This window comes from Lissotriton helveticus, chromosome 10, assembly GCF_964261635.1.
Source record: "Lissotriton helveticus chromosome 10, aLisHel1.1, whole genome shotgun sequence".
NCBI classification, from domain to species: Eukaryota; Metazoa; Chordata; class Amphibia; order Caudata; family Salamandridae; genus Lissotriton; species Lissotriton helveticus.
Window position 1 is genome coordinate 259508750 of NC_136071.1, and position 19249 is coordinate 259527998.

At 44.5% G+C, this 19249-nt stretch overlaps 1 protein-coding gene and 1 pseudogene across 4 annotated transcripts in view; both read right to left on the bottom strand.

The window, feature by feature from the left end:
• The window catches only part of CTDSPL (CTD small phosphatase like), a 437200-nt gene that overhangs the window by 398413 nt on the left and 19538 nt on the right, over positions 1-19249 (bottom strand). The window lies entirely within an intron of this gene.
• Positions 1283-17914, bottom strand: LOC144785222 (homeobox protein Hox-A3 pseudogene; annotated as a pseudogene).

The window sequence follows — 19249 nt, forward strand, 5'->3', positions numbered from 1 at the left end:
CATTATGCGTGCCTTGTAAAAGCCTCCTCGCACACAGCGATTTATCTGCGCATTGCTGCACTGCAGGGAAGCACTTTAGTCTGTCTGCAGGTGACCTCGTGACCTCGTTAGTATTCATACCACTCAATACATATGGCAATCACACCAAACGTAAACAAATCACCCGCACACACACACCTGTGTAAGGTTTTCAATATGCTTTTATTCTGGCCTTCATTAGTGGAGCTTCCTTTTGCATTGCCATGATATGTTTCCCTTTCTCTTTCTGAACGACGCGTAAGTAATTTACCGAGTGCTCACTTACGGAAGAATGGACTGCTTGGTGGAGACAATTGGGAGGTTATGGAGGATATTTACGTGGCAAAACGGATCGGGTAATAGTTCGCCCTCCAAATGTAAGTGCCTCAAGACGTAGCTGCGCAAGGCAGGTGGAGTTGGACGGGGGCTGGCACTTATGTCCTGGATGCTGCAGGGCCGCCCTGCAACGTGGTTATCATTCACCCACTCTGGAACCCTTCTGTGCTGTCGGATTTCAGTGCTGGGCTGCACTGTTTCAGTCGTACATCAATTACTATTGCACGGTTTGCAAAGGGATGGTGTGAAGCTGGCAATGATGTTGGTTTTTCCTTTTTTTTTTCGTTTTCTTTTTGTTTTTTTATTGCAATAGTAATACAGGGGCGGACTGTATTTGAAATAAAAATGTCCTAGTATTTCCAATATGCAGTTTATCACCAGGCCCAACACTCTGTCTCCATACTATCCAGAATGCCGTTTCATTTTGCTTATAAATATGACAGGTTGGGGATAAATAATATTTTAACATGTATGATTATTTCATGTTAGAAATGGAGGGTCAACAATAAATACGTCCGAGTGATCACCAGAGTACAAACTTTGCAGGAAGTCACACAACCGATGTCCTGGGATACGTCCATTTGTGTCTTTTTTTCCAAATTAAAAAGAAGTGCAATAAAATTAATAAATTGCTTCCCTGTTTGTGCGAACAGCTTTACGTTGGAGATCCTTTTTAAACAATCTGCACACATACCCTGTTATCATAAAAATAATCCTGAAAGGTAAAATATGAAAACTGGTGACAAATACAGTCACATGGCTACAGTTCAAAAAACATAGGGGGCACGAATAAAAGAGCAATTTAAGCAACATATATTGCTATGTCACAAAAAACGATTTAAAATGCATTGACAAAGAATTTTTAAAAAACTGAATAAAACGGAGTTGTTGGACGATAAGTACATAAAGAGAGTCTTGGGACAGTCCTTCACAGGTGAGTCAGTTTGGGGGCCTCTTGCATTCTTCCCTGAGAAGGCTGGTGAGAGGACAGGTCTGTGTATGTGGGGTGAGGGTGAGGGTGAGGGTCGCACTGTCCATGGTGGTGGCTCGAGGCCATGGACCCAGGGCCACCATAGTCCATGCTGGCCGAGGAAGGGTGGGAGAGATAGGTTAAACCAAAAATGGAGGGCCCCGAGTTAGTCATGCTTTCCACATAGCTGTTACCCACGTAGACGGGGCTTCCCTGTAAATGCGGATTTCCATAGCCATTGTTGCCCTGCAGTGAGTGGGCCTCGTACTCCGGCGTGACAGCTGCCGTCCCGAGTACCTCTTCTGGGGAGGCGGGCAGTTGTTGAGGGGAGGCGGATATGACGTGTGCAGGTTATAGGCGTTCTGGTGCGACTTGGTGAAGGACGGGGGCGACTGGGGTTCATAGGGCACGCTGTTCACCAGGGAGTGCATGGAGTTCAGGTACCCCCTGCCCATCGACTGGGGCAGCGTGCTCCTGCTGGGGGACTGGCCCCCGATGACGTCATCATCCCCTTGCCCTTCTGGTCCTTTTTGTATTTCATCCGCCGGTTCTGGAACCAGATCTTGATCTGCCTCTCGGTGAGGCTGAGCAGGCTGGCCATCTCCACCCGCCGGGGCCGGCACAGGTACCGAGATATGCGGGTGGCGGTCAATTGTGAGTGTACCAGATTCCAGAAATTTCTGTCAGGTGGAGGGGGGCCCTACATTTCAAGAAATTCAGCTGGGGGGGCTCAACCTACAAAAGTTTGAAGACCTCTGCTTTAAGGGATGCCTTCGTGGTGTTGTGCTTTTTTGCTTCCGAGGCGAGCACTGTTGGATGTAACTGAAATCGTGTCTGAGTCCAACCCCTCCTTGGCGTGCCTCGATGCTCTGTACTATTAAGTGGCACATGCAGGCCCGCGCTCTGTCTGAGCAATGTGCAAGCTGAGAATTATTTCTCTGTATTTTAATCTGAATTTTAGAGTATTATATTTGCGTGTGGTCGATGTTGGCAGCAGTTTCTATGTTCTCTCGTCAGGTTTTACTTTATTTCACTTCAGGGTGACGCTGGGACGTATAGTAAAACAGATGCATCTTTAGGAAGTCAGCCATACAGTGAAAACATGTACGCACGCCTGATTATCGTTGAGCAGTTGGCTTCTGTAACAGTCTCCTTGTTATCAGTTGTCGTTAAACATTTACAGAACACGATACTTCAATGAGAACCCTCTCCCATAAAATTTGAAAACATTCTTGTATGTGAGCATGCGCTGTACACAATGTTTTTCCAGGGGTGGGAGGGTGATGGACCACAACAGTTCCAGATCAGGCACGGCGATAAGCATTCCTTGTCCGGGATTGTGCGGCACTACGTGAGCCAGCTGAGAGGGCCTGGGGCGGGGGTGCAGGAGGGAGGGGGAGTGAAGTGTGACAAGCTGCGGCTCCAGCTGAGATGCATACACTTCAGGGAGGGGGGGGCAGCAGGCGGGGAGGGGCCCCACAGACGCCCACCACCAGCACCACTGCAATCCGCGATCCCTCACACTGGGGAGCAGCCCTGCTCTGGGTAATGTGAGCCACAGGGAAACCAATCATGAGGCGAGGGACCGCGTGTGATCTTCGGCAGCCCGTCACTCACTCTTCCCTTTCACCACACTCTCCTTCTCTCACCGACTCTCTCTCTTCTGCTCATACTCTCATCCCGTCACTCACTCTTCCCTTTCACCACACTCTCCTTCTCTCACCGACTCTCTCTCTTCTGCTCATACTCTCATCCCGTCACTCACTCTTCCCTTTCACCACACTCTCCTTCTCTCACTGACTCTCTCTCCTCTGCTCATACTCTCATCCCGTCACTCACTCTTCCCTTTCACCACACTCTCCTTCTCTCACTGACTCTCTCTCTTCTGCTCATACTCTCATCCCGTCACTCACTCTTCCCTTTCACCACACTCTCCTTCTCTCACCGCCTCTCTCTCTTCTGCTCATACTCTCATCCCGTCACTCACTCTTCCCTTTCACCACACTCTCCTTCTCTCACTGACTCTCTCTCCTCTGCTCATACTCTCCTCCCGTCACTCACTCTTCCCTTTCACCACACTCTCCTTCTCTCACCGCCTCTCTCTCTTCTGCTCATACTCTCATCCCGTCACTCACTCTTCCCTTTCACCACACTCTCCTTCTCTCACCGCCTCTCTCTCTTCTGCTCATACTCTCATCCCGTCACTCACTCTTCCCTTTCACCACACTCTCCTTCTCTCACTGCCTCTCTCTCTTCTGCTCATACTCTCATCCCATCACTCACTCTTCCCTTTCACAACACTCTCCTTCTCTCACTGCCTCTCTTTCTTCTGCTCATTCTCTCATCCCGTCACTCACTCTCCCTTCAACACACTGCTAACTCTCTCCAATGCACCACTCTCTCTCACCCTAATTTGTTTTTCCTTCTTGGCTCTATCTCTATTCATTATCCCTCCCCAACTCCTCCTGATTCTATAGAGCACTTTTCAAAATGTTTTGTAACCATCGTCCATTTGCGTGAGATTATGCTATTGGCATTGTAAATGACAATGGCATTAATTTATCTGTTTTCAAACCCAACACATAAATAAAAAATTTGTCATTGACAATGCCAATCGCTCTAACTTTGTCAAAGGCAAAACCATTGCATTGTAAATGCTTGTTTTTAATGGGAGCAGGAAATGGGAGCCAAAAGCTAATGGCACTTGTACGGTTGACGGGTGGTTAGAGATAAAGGGATGTAAGGGTGATTTTTAGGCACAGGGGAGGGTAGACATAAAGGGAGGTAGGGTGATTTTAGGATTCAGGGATAAGGGAGGTAAGTGTGATCTAAATGTTTAGGGGTAGGTAGCGGTAAAGGGAGGTAAGATTGACTTTAGGGTTCAGGGGTGGGTAGAGGTAAAGAGAAGTAAGGATGAAACAAACCTTCTAAAAACATTGCATATTAGAAGATGAATAAAACATATAATGAAGCATGACCATTCATTGAGATCAACATATACTGTATGGTATCAGTCTCAAACAAAGTATGCTTACAGTTCCATCATCAATTAAAGCAAAAGGTGACCAAAATGAATATGTTTAGACATAGATCACATGCGAAAAGGTTTTGGTATTGCTATTTTTTTGCGTTCAACTCTTGGAAACATAGGCAAGCGTGAACTTGACCCTTGATGGGGAAACATCATTTACTCCGAAGGCATCACCACGCATAACGTTTACCACGCTACACTTACCACGTAAACGTTTTTCCAACGCGGGTGCCTTCCACGACGGTCTTTACCACGCAAGTACGTTCTGCGTGGGTTGGGGAGAGACGTGGTATTCCTTACAGTCGTTCTGCGTGGGCTTGGGGGGGTGGGGGAGGCTCGGGGGGCTGGGGGGGGTCTCCCCCCCAAAAATAATAATTGTTTAAATAAATTTAAAAAACGCACATTATTTTTTAAGTATAAGGAAAAAGCCTCCTTCAAAGACGTGCAGTGTACGTCAAAATAGCAGTCCTTTTTTTATTTTGGTAGACGTGTTTTGACGTTTGTTTCCATGGTGGATGGAAGTAAGGGCTGCTGGTGAAAGACGTGCAGGTAAGACGTTTTTTTACGCGTGGTATAGTCCTTTGTTGTAAATACCAGCGTGGTAAAGCCACTTGCGATGTAAAATTCGCGTGGTAAAGCCATGCGTGGTAATTGTAAGCGTGGTATAATCATATATTCCCCTTGATGGCTTCAAGTTGTCTTGCAAGTAAAAAGAAACAAGCATTGGAAATGCAATAGGTCTCGCATTTGTTTAAGTTTGAGCTTTTGGCTTTGCTAATGGTATAGTATTTTAGCCATGTGTTATTAAGTGTATGAATGTGATGTGAGTGTAATTATGTGTGTTGAATTATAATTGCTAGCTGTGGAGCAGTATGAAGCATAGAGTTAGGAGGCGGAGAGCAGTGTGATTAATTGGAAAGGAGAGTGAGGATTAGTAGAACAGCATGAGGGAGAAGGAATTGAAGTGAGGAGGAGAGTAGCATGAGACAGGATAAAGGCGAGTGAGGAGAGCTGTATCAGGGAGAAGGAAGAGAGTGAGGAGGATAGCAGCTTGAGGTAGAAGGAAGGAGAGTGAGGATAGCAGCATGAGGCAGAAGGATGGAGTGAGGAGTAGAAGAGTAGAAGAGTAGCACGAGGCACAAGGAAAGAGAGAGGTGGAGAAGAGCAGTGTGAGGTTGATGGAAAGAGAGTAAAAGGGAAGAGCAGAGTGAGAAAGATGGATGGAGAGTGAGGAGGAGTAGAGCAGTACGAGTCCCAAGGGCAGAGAGTGAGGAGCTGAAGCATAGTGTGCTGCAAAAGGTTGGTGAGTGATGATAAGAGCAGCATAAGGCATATGGATGGAGAGTGAGGAGGAGAAGATCTCTGCTCTTTCGACTAAGGTACCATTTGGTTTGGTCCCCAGACATACCTTATGGGCTAAACTTTGATGTATGGGTATTCTGTTGATTAGGTTAAAATGAATCATTTTACTACACACCAACACCTGATAACACTATTGTGTTTAATATCGTTTTTGCTATAAATTAGACAACTCTCAATGAGGAGATTTTATCAGAGTCCTTACATTGTCTCAACATAACTTCAGCACCATGGTCGTATATGGAAAGATCTAAGGAAAGCACCTTTTAATTTGCCTTAAGACTGATTCTGCAGACGTGCTTCCTAATTCCACTACAGGGAACCCCATGTTTACTTCTCAGTAACTCAGGCAGAAGCTCGTTACCAATATATATGTCTCTACACAGAATATAAAGACCATAGGAACATTTTTGCTGATCACTCCCTTCATCCCAGTTTCTGTGCTGAAGTAGGACAAAGCAGGAATGTGAGTAAACCATGCACGATCATTGTTTTTTCATCACTGACTTTTCATTTCTACTGACTTAGAAGATAGAATAGGTGGTTGAAAGGAAAATGAAGTTCCTAGAACATTTCCCTCTACCCGAAATAGATTGCAGTGCGAACGTAATCTAACGACAGTAAACCACTTGGTAATGGGTGGGAAAAATGGGGGAAAAAAGTATACATCAAAAATAATATTACTCGTTTTAAAAGCTGAACCATGTTAGCTACAGTTTTTATTTTTACAAGTGTTATGAAGATCTTTAACAAAAAATTGCAGGGCTGCAAATGTGCGTCAACAGAAATAGCCAGCAGCGTTCTTGGAGTGATTGACCATGCTCGAGACGTTAGTTGCTGAGCAAGGTTGTTGTGAATAATTTGCGTCAATAGCACATAAAGTGAAAGAAATCCATTGCCTTTGCTTAGTTATGTATTAGCAACTAGCTATATCCGAGCAGTCCTGTTATCCATCAGCTTCGGCACATCTCTGGTTATTTATGTGACATTAAGAAAAATAAATACCGCAAATCACCGCCGTCACTCTGCCGGCCTGCGACCAGGAAGTCAGGCAGGCCGGCGCGACAACCGGAAACAGGCAGTAGGAGGGCGGGAGCCTACCCCGCCTCCCACGGAAGAGCCGCGATTGGTTGCAGCACCAGAGCAGGCAGGAGCCTACCCTGCGCCCCGGTGCCGAAGAATGGAGGAAGAGTCCTGCTGCCGGTGAGTGGGGCTTCGCTTTGTGGCTGGCCTGCGAGGGCGGGGGGGGGGCATGTGTGGGCGCGCGCGTGGCGGCGGGCTGTGTATGTGTGTGAGCGTGCGTGTGTCTTGGAGTCTGTGTGTATGCGTGTGTGACTGTGGGGGAGGAGGAGGGGGTTGCCTGTCTGGGTGCCTGCGTGTCTGTGTAAGTGTAAGTGCGTGTGCGCGCGTGTGTGTGTATGCAGTGTGTGTATGTGCGCATGCGTGAGTGAGTGTTTGCGCAAGGGAATGTGGACAGGAGAGGGGCACGGCGCCGTGCATGTTCACGAGGTGAAAACTGAGCTACTCTGCGCTCGTGCACCCTTTCCTGTCCACATTCCCGAAAACGGGCGACATAAGGTCTTTCGCTGACACGAGACCTAAAAAGTACCACCATCTGAGTGCAAACAGTGCAGAAGAACAATAATCAAGAAATCAATCAGTACTTGGTCCATGCTCCAGACAAGAAAACAAAGACATGAAGATAAAGTGAAACCCAAGGGAAGGCGACAAGCGCAGACACGTGCTTACTAATGAAAATGAAATAAATAAGATTAACAATGAAGCCAAAAAATATACATACAGGACTGGAGTGTCTATTTAAGGGAAGCTAAAAATAATGGAGCTTAGCAGTTGAAGGTCTCTAGGAAAGTGTTCCTTTAAGGACGAAAACGCTGACTCTTCTGAACCAACAGAAGAGGAGCCACTTTGTCTACTGTAGTAGAGGTTACACCAATAAGAGAGGACTGGTGTTGGGGAGGTTAAACAGAGTTTAGTTCCAAAAGAAAAGTGAATAGTGATTAAAAATGCCTCTCAGAGGACCTAACCAAAATTGTAATACATGTCCCTGGGGAGCACATTAGATCCAAAAAACCAAGGAGAATTTAACTTTCCCCCGAGCGTGATAATGTGGTCAACGTGATTCTGCTTCAAATAACACTCCCGTGAGGTGTATGGCATTCTTCAGGACCACATTTCTGAAACATATGACTCTGTACGAAAATAATTTTACGAAACATAAACTGGGAATAAATACACTCTTTGAGCCAAAATCAATATAGCTATTGACTTCATGATCAGCATCTGTATAGACAACCAAGGGACCATTAAAACAAACACACCCATTATCTAACTATAGTGCCAAACAGTCATAGTCACGTTTAACTAGGTCACATAGCTAAATGTAGAGTTTAACATAGTGTTTGCCTAACACAGAAGCACATTAAATTTATTAGTGCCATCACTAATCCCACAAAAGTGATTTATTCAGGTCATCAATGTTGTAGAAACACCAAAAAGGTTGTGCAGCGTACCTCCACCCACACTCATTGGGGCTACTGGCCTCATCTAGCCAACTTAGGAACAAAGTTGACAAGGCTGCAAATCAGGATTTAAAAACGGGTTTAAAAACAATTATCCAGCCTTTTTACACACCATGCTGACGCCGGACTACAGTGACCTCTTCATATTCAAAACACCACCACCACATATTAATAGGCGAAACCTAACTGATCACTCTGTAAGTCGAGCAGTGTCTGTTTATGCAGGCTAAATGTCCACAAACACACTGCTTTCAGAGAGAGACAAAAGAACTATACTCAAAGGTAATAGCAGGAGGTCTCAGACAGAGTGTAGTACAATTAACCACAACTAACCCCTATGCAAAAACAGCAAAGGCGGAAACCCATAGCCTTCTCCAGAAGGAACAGCTCTGAGAGGGGCAAAGGGAAGAGGAAAATCTCCCAACATACCTTTAAAAACACTGTCACTTGCAATGTCCTGCCCGAGGCAGTGGGCAAAGCGCTATACGAGTGCCTGTTCAAAGACAGTTTTTGATGGATACCAGATGACATCAACCAAGATGCAACCACGCCTGGAATTATAGGAAATGTGGTCCAAAAGGCACAACTCAAGCAATCGGTTTTTAAATGGCATATTGTCTCGACGGTGTATATTGTGTAATTTGGGGTGACGTTGATGGGGCCTTTAAGTAATCCCGTTTAGCCCTCTGTGTGTTCCATTCACATTGAAACCTACCAATTGTAAGTAATGGGCAGGCTAGAAAACCTTTTCCAGAATTGTTTTTTTTTTTTTTTTTTTAAAGGAACAGCAGATTATTGTTGAATGTGCCAGCGCATGCGCCATCTCAGTCAAGACCTAAAAACCAGTGTCGCCAGCAAAAGGCAAAGAGCATAACATAAATTCCTGCTTTTTCTGGCCCTCAAAAGACAGCCAGCCAGATCCAGACATGAAAAGCACATTTTTTAACAGACCGCTGCGTGCAGGAGGGGTCTTAGCAGTCCTGGTCCCTAAAACAAGTGGGGGGGGGGGGGGGTATCAGGGACAGAAAATAACCAGTTGTTAGTTGTCAATGTATCCAGGTACATTTCTCTTATACAATTTTGAAGTGTGATAGATTTTCTGCTACCACTTAACATTTTAGACTGCACAAAGTTATATAACTACATATGGTTATATAACTACAGAACTAAGAATTCCTATTTAGACTACGTTCTTAAACTAAATAATTTTTGAGAAAATGTTGCAATATTTTATACATTTATCAAAATGTAGGCATAAGAATGCTATTCTAGAAGCAACTTTTTTTTTGGTTTATAGTTTTTTGGTTTTTTTTAACGCAAACTGTCGGAAATGGCCCTCTCTGCATCGTCATCCCGAAACATTTTGCCTTCCTCCTCGACTTTTTGCTGAAATCTTTTTTGCTGGCCTTAGGAATCTGTGCACTTTACAACTGCTAAGCAGTGCTAAAGTGCTTGTGGTCTCTCCTTAAAATATGGTGGAATTGGTCAACACTCAATTGCGCAGTTAATTTACTTTTAACCCCTTCCATGCTCATGACGGAACGGTTCCGTCATCAGCGTCGGTGCTCCGGTGCTGATGACGGAACATTTCCGTCATGAGCCAATATGATTTTAAACCCTTCAGCACTGCAGCGAAATTCGCGCAGCACTGAAGAGGTTAAGTCCTTAGTAAAGTGGCACATGTGCCCACGGACTGTAAATTAAATGCTACAAGTCATTAGACCTACATAAAATATTTGTGTAATTAATAATGCTTTTTGTGAAAGAAATACAACTCCCCACAGAACTAACTGTTTTTGCATAACACTAGATTACCCAGGTTCTGAGGGATACTGGGTCACGCCATTACTATTAATGGACAAGTGGGTCTGCAGCACTGATTGTGCCACACACTTATGTATCCCTGAACACATGCCCCAGGCCTGCCAATGCCAAGCCTGTGTGTGCAGTTTAAACTGCCATGTCGACCAGGCAAGATAAACCCTTTGCACGCCCAAACCTTCCTTTTAATACATATTAGTCACCCCTAGGGTAGGCCCTGGACAGCCCTAAGGGTAGGGTCACCGCATTTAAAATGTTGGATGTGCACTTTTAATTTTTACATGTCCTGGTAGTGAAAAACTCCTAAATTTGTTTTTCACTACTTCAAGGTCGGTCTCTTCCATAGGACATCGGAGTTATTATTAATAATAACAATAATAATAATAATTGCTTATTACATCTTATAAATGTAATTTCCAAATGGAAAGAGATAAACCCGTCAAGTTTGGTGTCTCAGGAATCCTAATTTGAAATCCTAACTTATGGGGGTGTCGGATTTTAAGTTACAATTCTGAAAATGGCACTTTTAGAAAGTTCGGAAAAGGTATCTAAGACTACCAGGTACACTACTACAACTCACTGTGTACAAAATGTTTAAACAAGGACGTTAAACTTATTTCCCGAATGGACGCAATATTTCTTCCAATGAATCTGCAAAGAGCCCATGAAACCACACTTCCAATCAGCAACCAAACTAGAGAAGGAGTTCAATTGTGAAAAGACCTAAAAAGAGGCCTGGTGGGTGGTGTAAAATAAGAATATACTGCACTACTCTGATGGGTTGAGTAAAACTATTTGGTAACTTTGCTAATCATTCAAATGGGCTCCGCTGAGCCAATTGGGTTATTTTCTTACAGGGCACACGATACATTGAATCGTCTCAAAAGTCAAACTCTTATTTATGGTCAAATTTATGGTATAGATCAGAAGAATTCTGCTTCTTGAGCTTATTGTTCTCCTATCCCGTATGTACATTTACTATGGTTAAAGATTTGTATGTCGTTGCCTCATTGTAAATCGCTCTGATACACGTAAGGGTCACGTTCATGCTATATAAAACTTTTCAAATAAATACATTTCTTTAATTGCCATCAAATGAAAACGGTGTAGAAAACAAAATCAAAATTCCCAATGCATTTCGGGCTATTCCGAGCCCTTCACCAGGCAAATCTGAAACATTAATGTAATCATAATGTAATAAACCGTATGGACAAAATATCAAAAAGTAGCATAGAGAGGACAGGGCAACAGCGTATAAAACATGCAAGAAAGTTGAAGGCAGTTTCCATATCACAGCAACCACATTTTATGAAAAAATAAACACTTGTTAAACGCCAGTGACTACTGCTTAGCCGAGGTGAATTGAAAAGGTAATGCAAGTGCTCCCAAAATTGATACACGCGAGTTGAATGCCACCACCAAGTGAAGACGTGTGAGACAAGCAATGCGTACCTTTATGTGCACATCCGGCTTCTGGCAGAGTCAACGGCTCAAATCTGTGATCAAAGCTACTATCCGTCAAAATATGCTAGACCCCATGAATAACGACAAGGAACTGTAATGAAAGGTAAAAAGCTTACGAAATGCTTATACGCATTCATCCAACACCCGAAGGTCCGGACACCAAAGACGCGAAACGCCGTAACAGATTGAATCAAGACGGTGGGTATTTGAAAGGGAAGGGAGTGACATGCTCATGCCCCCGGAAGATCATAGATATAGAAATGAGACTAGTGTGATTCCGCGAAAGAAATACAATCACAGTATAATAGAAACTGTCACAAGTAACGGGTGAAATTAAAAAAGAGAAAAATGGTTAGACCAATACGATGAATATAATGAAACACCAGTGAGATGCTAAAAATGAAAATGAAATGATTACTGTGAAAAATGAACATGCAGAGGCCCATAGAAGGCTTATACAGTTCAATTGAATGATACAAAAATGAAGTGAAAGAATTTGTTGGTGATGACGTGTGAAGAGCGGAAAACCATACCTAAGCTAATACAATTGGTGGTCTATCTAAAACATGACAAAACTTCCTGGTGATAATATGTGAAGAGGAAAAACCATTCCTAAACTAATACAATGAGCAGTCTATCTAAAGTATGGCAGAGCAAACAGCAATACTGAAATTGAAATTAAAACATGGATACTCATGATGTGTACGACAAAGCACAGACCAAACTGAAATCAAAATCCTATGTTGTGATCACAAAAAACAGGCCAAATCAAATTTATCAATAAGCCCTTTCGGGGAAAGGGTATCCATGAAACATATCCAGTGGGTCTCACGTTGAGATAATGGTCTAGACATGTCTTTGTCAGGTACAACGTTAACCATCTCTAACACACTGAATCTTAACTGTGCAATTGTGTGGGTATGGGACAACCAATGTTGAGCTAATGGAGAGCTCAAAGTTTGTGTCCTAATTCTACTTTTGTGTTCAGTAATACGAGTTCATAAGGATCTCTCAGTTTTGCCAACATAATGCATGCCGCACGGGTATTTAATCATGTAAATGATGTGATGACTGTTACAATTAGCAGTGAAATTGAGAGTGATGTTATTACCAGAATGAGGATGTGTGATGCTTTTGCCAGTGATCACATTATTACAATGGGAGCAATTTAAACATTTAGTCATCCCTATGTAAGAACCGGTTCAGACAAGGAAGGTCAATTCAAAACCTCTTTTAGATTGCTTGATTGTTTATAGGCAAATAATGGAGGATTGAAAAATGAGCACTTGAAGTCAGATTCTAAATGCAGAAGATCCGAGCGATGCAAGATAGTTTTTTAATAATAGGGGAATAAGTAGAGTAAGTGGAAACAAACACCTCTCTCGAAGTTGTGCGATTTCTTTGAGTGTTCTCCAACAGACACTTTCTGTCGAGAGACTTGGTGCTATTTTCTGCTTGATCAAGTACTTCACTCGGTTAACCCCTGTCCAAGAATCTTTGTTTAAACTTTGATAATGTGCTGTCGCATAAATCAGAATCCGAGGTAATGCGTCTAATCCTGGTGAACTGTCAATTCGGGAGATGACGCTTTAATGACCAAGGGGGAAAACTGTCGTACTGCAAAGATTTGTTACGGTCTGTGGGGTTGCTGAACACGCTGGTGGTGATGAAGTGCCTGACTGCTTGATTCGTACATCACGATATGCAATATCGTTGGAATCAATCACGGATGTAAATTGAATCCTGGAATTCTTGTTGTTCAATTGTTGTATACGACTTGTTGTATACGACTTTCCAAGTCATCACGTGAGCCATGCCAAATAATGAGAATGTCGTCAATGAAACGACAATATAAAATTAGGTGATCTGTCTAATTTGAATTTGAGAGAATGTGCTCCATTTCAAATCTCATCATAAAGATATTAGCGTAGCTGGGGGCCCCCGAAAGCCCCACTGAAGTTCCATTTGTTTGAAGATAAAACCGGTACTTCCATTGAAAATAAATGAGAAATAAACAAAAGTTTAAAAGTTTGAAATGAAAGATCTTATTGCCCCGTAAATCCTCGTGTCTTAAAAGTGCCCATTCGATGGACTAAATACCTTCAAGGTGGGGAATAGAAGTGTATAATGCTACGACGTCCATAGTGCACAGCCAAACGTCTTCCATCTCAGGAATATGTACTTCATCCAAAATTTGAAGCAAATGAGTGGTGTCTCTCAGATACGAGGGGCCTGCTTGGAAGATGGGCTGCAACAATGTGTTCAGATACTTGTCTAAGGGATCGTGGATGAATCCACATCCAGATACAATGTGTGAGAAGTTAAACTGGCATTTGATGTCCACTAGTTCTAGTGGGCACCGTGCACCAGTCTAATCGACCCTTATTGATGGTGGTTGTAAAGTCAACCTCATAGAAAGCTATCCTAGGGGTAGCAATGGCGAGCAGTCTTCAGGCTAAGACTTCAGAGAGTGAATTAAGCCAGTTGTTTGACCAATTATAATCCCTTGAGTACCAAATAAAAGGACACCACACAAGGTATATATCAAATATATATGTATTTAATATAAGCACAACCCCTCTGCACTCTTTATGAGGTCAGAGGTAAAAGTACAATACAAGGAACTTAATTAGCATACGATAAGTTGCACAGTATACCTTTTGCCCTAGGGGCATCACAAACCATATACTAAAATAATGGTATAAGAACCACGTGAGAAATAGAAAGCAGGCCTGGGGCCTGTGGAATCGCTAGGGCTACTCAGGGCAACCAAAGGTTAAGTTGTAGGAGGCCCACAGGAGACGCGTGCAGTGTCTAAACACAGCCGCGGGTTACCACTGACTTGCTATGGGAAACGAACCAGTTACAATTTTACAATTTAAGGACACTTCTAAATGAACTACGATGGAACCCTTTTAGACTTAGACACTAGGAGGGCCAATACCCTGGAGACTACCAGAGTACTCGTGTTACCTCACACGCGGAAGCCGGGTGCATAGGTCTCTTTTGGTGTCGGGTTTCGTCATCGATTTCATTGGAGATCGGCAAAGAAGTGCTGCAGGCGACCAGAGGAAAAGTGTCCGGGTGGATCCAAGGGTGGATCAAAGATCTGAAGAACCTGAAAGCAGAGGAGACAGAGTCTGGGCCACTTGCCAGTGACCAGGGCGGCGACAGAAAGATGACATTAAATGTCGGATGATTTTAGGTGAAAAGGTGAAGTTTGTCTCTCAGCCACGAAGACCAGGAGGCGTCAACGACAACCAGGAGCTGGATTCGAGCTATCCCACGAAGGATCTAGCTGACTGCGGTGTCGGTACCGGGATTGGACCCAACAAGCTTTGGCAAACGCAACCCACGCAGGATGTCGAGATTGGCTTCGGTGCAGACCAGTAAGGTCTGTGGAACTTCTCCTTTGCAGGGAAGTTGGAGCAAGCCTGAAGCAACCAGGAAAGCAAGTTAAAACAAAGGGTGGTCTTGGGGGCTCACTAGCCAGCGGACTATGAACCGCGAAGACGCGTTGAGCGGAAATGCACAAAGCGAGCCCACGGGCCACTCGTGGAGTGTGGGGCTATGAGCTTCGGTGCAAAAGGTGCTCGGGTCTGGGGCTTCAAGCACCCCAATGCAAAACTTCGTGATACCTCGGGAAGTCGATGCAGGTAGCAAAATGCAGGTTGTCCAGGAGTTCCGGTCCCATGTCTCTCGTGTCTGCCACGGGTCTCAGCGTTGCTGTGAGCAAAGGTCGGGTCAGAGATGTCTGGAAGTCCGTGTCCTGTGTCACAGATTCTTCGGGATCCAGCGGGAGCCTCGAAAATGCAGATCGGCAAGATGCTGTTGGTGCCTGTTTGAACAGGGTGGTCACTCCTTGACCACAAGGGAGATTTCTTCCAGTCCATATGGAATCTCGAAGGTCCAGGATATATGTTTCAGAGTTTCGTTCAGGGTAATCTAAAGTCCTAGGGACTGGGGTTCTATACCTATAGTAAGTTTAGGGGTTGGACTAACTCTAAGGTCCCTCCTATGGGTGGTCCTGGGGTGGGGTTGGTTACACCCCTTCTCCTTTGTCCAGTTTAGCGCCAGAGCCGGGGCCGAGTGCCCCAGCAACCGGTATGAACTGGGAAATGCATGGAGCACCTAGTGTGCCCCAGGCAGTGTCTGAACAGCATTCACTTAATGCAACCCTCCCTGCCCCAATACACTAAAGCCTGTCTGGGGAGGTGCCAGCACCTCCCTGGACAGGAATCCTATTGTCCAGGCCTACCCTGTCGGAGTTTCGTCCAGCAGCAGGAGGGCAGACTCGTGTCTGTGGCAGCAGCATCCATTTTGTGATGCTGGGGCTCTGTTTAACTTTAACCGGGTAAACCAGTAACTACATGTCTTCTCCCTCTAGAAGGGTGGAATGCTACCCCCGCCGCCAGAACTGGCGGGGGGGGGGGTAGTATTTCAAAGTGTTTGACACCTTACACAACATGTTTTGATAAAGCCAAACCAAAGTTAGCATTAACCGCGAGGATTATAATGCACTTAAGAGTATATGGTATGGCTATATCATAGAACAGCTATGAGGAGATGGTTCTGAAAGCTGCAGAGGGGCTCAGCTCATGCTAGGGCACCCTCTCACATAAAACCAAGCACTCTGCCTCCAGGATTGTCAAGGCCTGCCATAGGAGTGACTTATAGGTGTATATGTGTCTATATGTATATATAGATATATGTATACTATATCTAAGTAAGGGGTGATTACACCACCTTACCCAGGCTGTAAGAACAGACCTGTGGTGTCAGTCTGGAAGGCAAACCAGGGGTGGCACAATACATGCTGCAGCCCCTGGTAGGCGTAGGGTGCACCTATGCCCTGGGGACCTATGGTACACTATACAGGGGCTCACAAGGGTGACCCAGTAACCAATCTGGTATGTACCTAAAATACATTGTATCAATTTAGAGAGATAACAGCTGGGCTGTGGGCCTGATTAGCAGGTCCACAGCCACACTAAAGTCGAAAAACCAGAGAATCACAGCAAACAGTGGGGGTAACCATAGGAAGCAGACCCTACTCTCCTACACAATGGGTCTTAAAGGGGGATTCAACAAGTCTTTGTGGAGCTTCGGAAGCATATATACCAGATCTTCGAGGCTAGCAGGTCCATAAAAATTCATTTTTTTACTTTCCATTGGAATAAGGTAGTCGGCAGAGCCCCGCACTAGGTGCACACTTTATCGTATGAAATTTGACTGAATTGTTTATTACGTTTTATTGTGTTTAATGAGTGCATTCCTGCTGTATTACCTCATTACTTTTAAAAAGTTGGCATTTTCTTGCCTTAGCCATTTGGTGACTGCAGTCCGTCTCTGGTCACATCAATGAGGGATAGTTGGCAGTTGGGCTCTGTGTATTCCTTCTAGACAGCCACAACAAATGTGAGCTTAGTGTCAATTCCAGGGCCACTCCGGGCAGGATGGGAGGTAGGAGCTGGTCACAGCCTCACTTACATCTGTATAGGCTGTGCCCTGTCCACACACCTAGGGCCTAATAACCCTAGATTTGTCACTTCGGCCAGCTTTGAGCCAGGACAGGGGAGGCAGAGAATTCCTTGTACTGCAAAGTCACTGTCTAGATGCTTCTCCCACCTTCCAGAACCAGGGCACCAGGTTATAAAAGATGGACCTCAGACACCACAACTTCAGTACACTTCTGGACCTGTGAATACTCTACCAGGAAGGAGGACTTCTGTGCTGCTGAAGAACTGCCACTTTGCTGGACTCCTGCTTTGCTGTGCTGAACTGCTGCCCTGTTGCCTTGGGTAAGAAGGACTGGACTTGCATCATTTGACCACAGAACTCAAAGTGACTAGAGGCCTAGGTGGCTGGTCTCCTGATATGAAGCCTCAGGGACATAACAGGCTTCCAAACCAATGCACCTGGACTCTGCCATCTGTAAGTCTACCCTGCCATGTGGTGCTACCTCAGTCATGAGTCCTTGGAAGTGGGCCTAAGGCGGTTGTCAGTGGAACCGACGCAACTTCTCTGCTGGGCACCGCATCGTTGAGCAGATTCGATGCATCGCCGCTGCTGCGGGATTGGACCCGTCGCAAAAGACTTGCATCACAGCCACCTCCCGCATCTTGGGACCAATGCATCGCCTTCGGACCAGCCGATGCGCAACACTTTTCCCGGCGCAAGCTCCTCATATCCCTGGTCATCAGCAGCCTTAATGAGGACACCAAAACCCCGTATCACAGTTTCACTGCTCATCAGGATCAACGCAATGCCTCTGCTGCGCCTCACATCCTCGACACCGGACTTCGCATCACAAGCACTGTCAACAGGATCATTAATGTCGACACAACAGGACCTTGTACCACAGCCTTGCTTCATCTTGGAACCGAAGCATTGCTTCTGATGTGAGACGCTACTTTAACACGGATCCACGCAGCGTTCCGCAACCAGGATTTAAGGTACTTTGTTCAGCTGACCTAACTGGTCCATGTAGCTGGCCCATGCTCCATCACGGTGGGCCTGAACTTGTGACTTTGACCCGGTCTGGCGCGACCGGATATCCCCAATAGTGAATTGTGCTTTTTGGAGCAATTTTTCACTTAACTTTAAAAATCATTAGCGCTGGTTCTAGTAATTGGATTGGTATTGTTGTTTTGCTCGTTTTCATTTATTAAAGTCAGATCTATTTTTCTAACTTGGTGTGGAATCATTTTGTATGGAATTTTCACGGTTTGAAATGTTGCACAAATACTTCTGCTCAGTGCCAAGCAACCAGAGGGTGAGTACAGGTTAATTTAGGGGTTCCCCGTCTCTTTCCCTGACTAGGATTGTGGTTGCTGATTAACCAGGGATCATAACCCAGTCAACCAACAACCCAATTTCTAACACATACAAACATATTTAACTGAGCAAAGAGGTTCTTAGCTGAGCAAGGAAAGTATGTTTGATTTTTCTGAACAGCAGAGGAACATGGGGCAAATAACAGGTAAGAGATACAAAAGTACATGTGTACCCTCGTGCTTCAACAGAATCATCTATTGATGTTTTTTTATGATGGAAGCTTTATCACCAAGATGATGTCGTCAGGCCCCCTATTCAAATGCTGACAGAATGTGTTGCCTAATGTCAAGTCTACTGAAGAGAGTTAGTAGATAAAATCGTTTTCCAAATCCTAACTTTTCTGTATCAGAAAGAAAGAAAATTGTGGGCCGATAAATTAAAAAAGATCCAGGCGTCCGAGTCTCAAGTTGGTAAAAAACTCCTATCTTACTCTTCGTGTTATTTTGTGCTATTTTCTAAGTGTGGCACAATCGTCTGAAACATCCTAAAAATTAGATTACAATAATGTGTACCTCACCCAAGTTTAATTTACTCCGTCAGAAACCCACTCAAAGCATAATAATTCATTATAGTATACCCAGGCCAAAGCTATAAATATTTTTTATTACAGATGGTAGGTGGGTTGAGCAACTGAAATTATAAAGTATGTGCCACCATCTGGCACCACATTCAAGCCAAACACACATACCATATTATCTGTCAAACACTGAATGCTTATCAAATCTAGGGACACATTTGTACCAACACATACAATAGCAATCGTATACATCGAGCCCAAGTCAAAAAAGCTATTGGAAGTGATTCCTTGCCTAACAAATTCACACATGTACATGGCACAGCAATACATCTGACACTGGCAACTACAAATCAAGA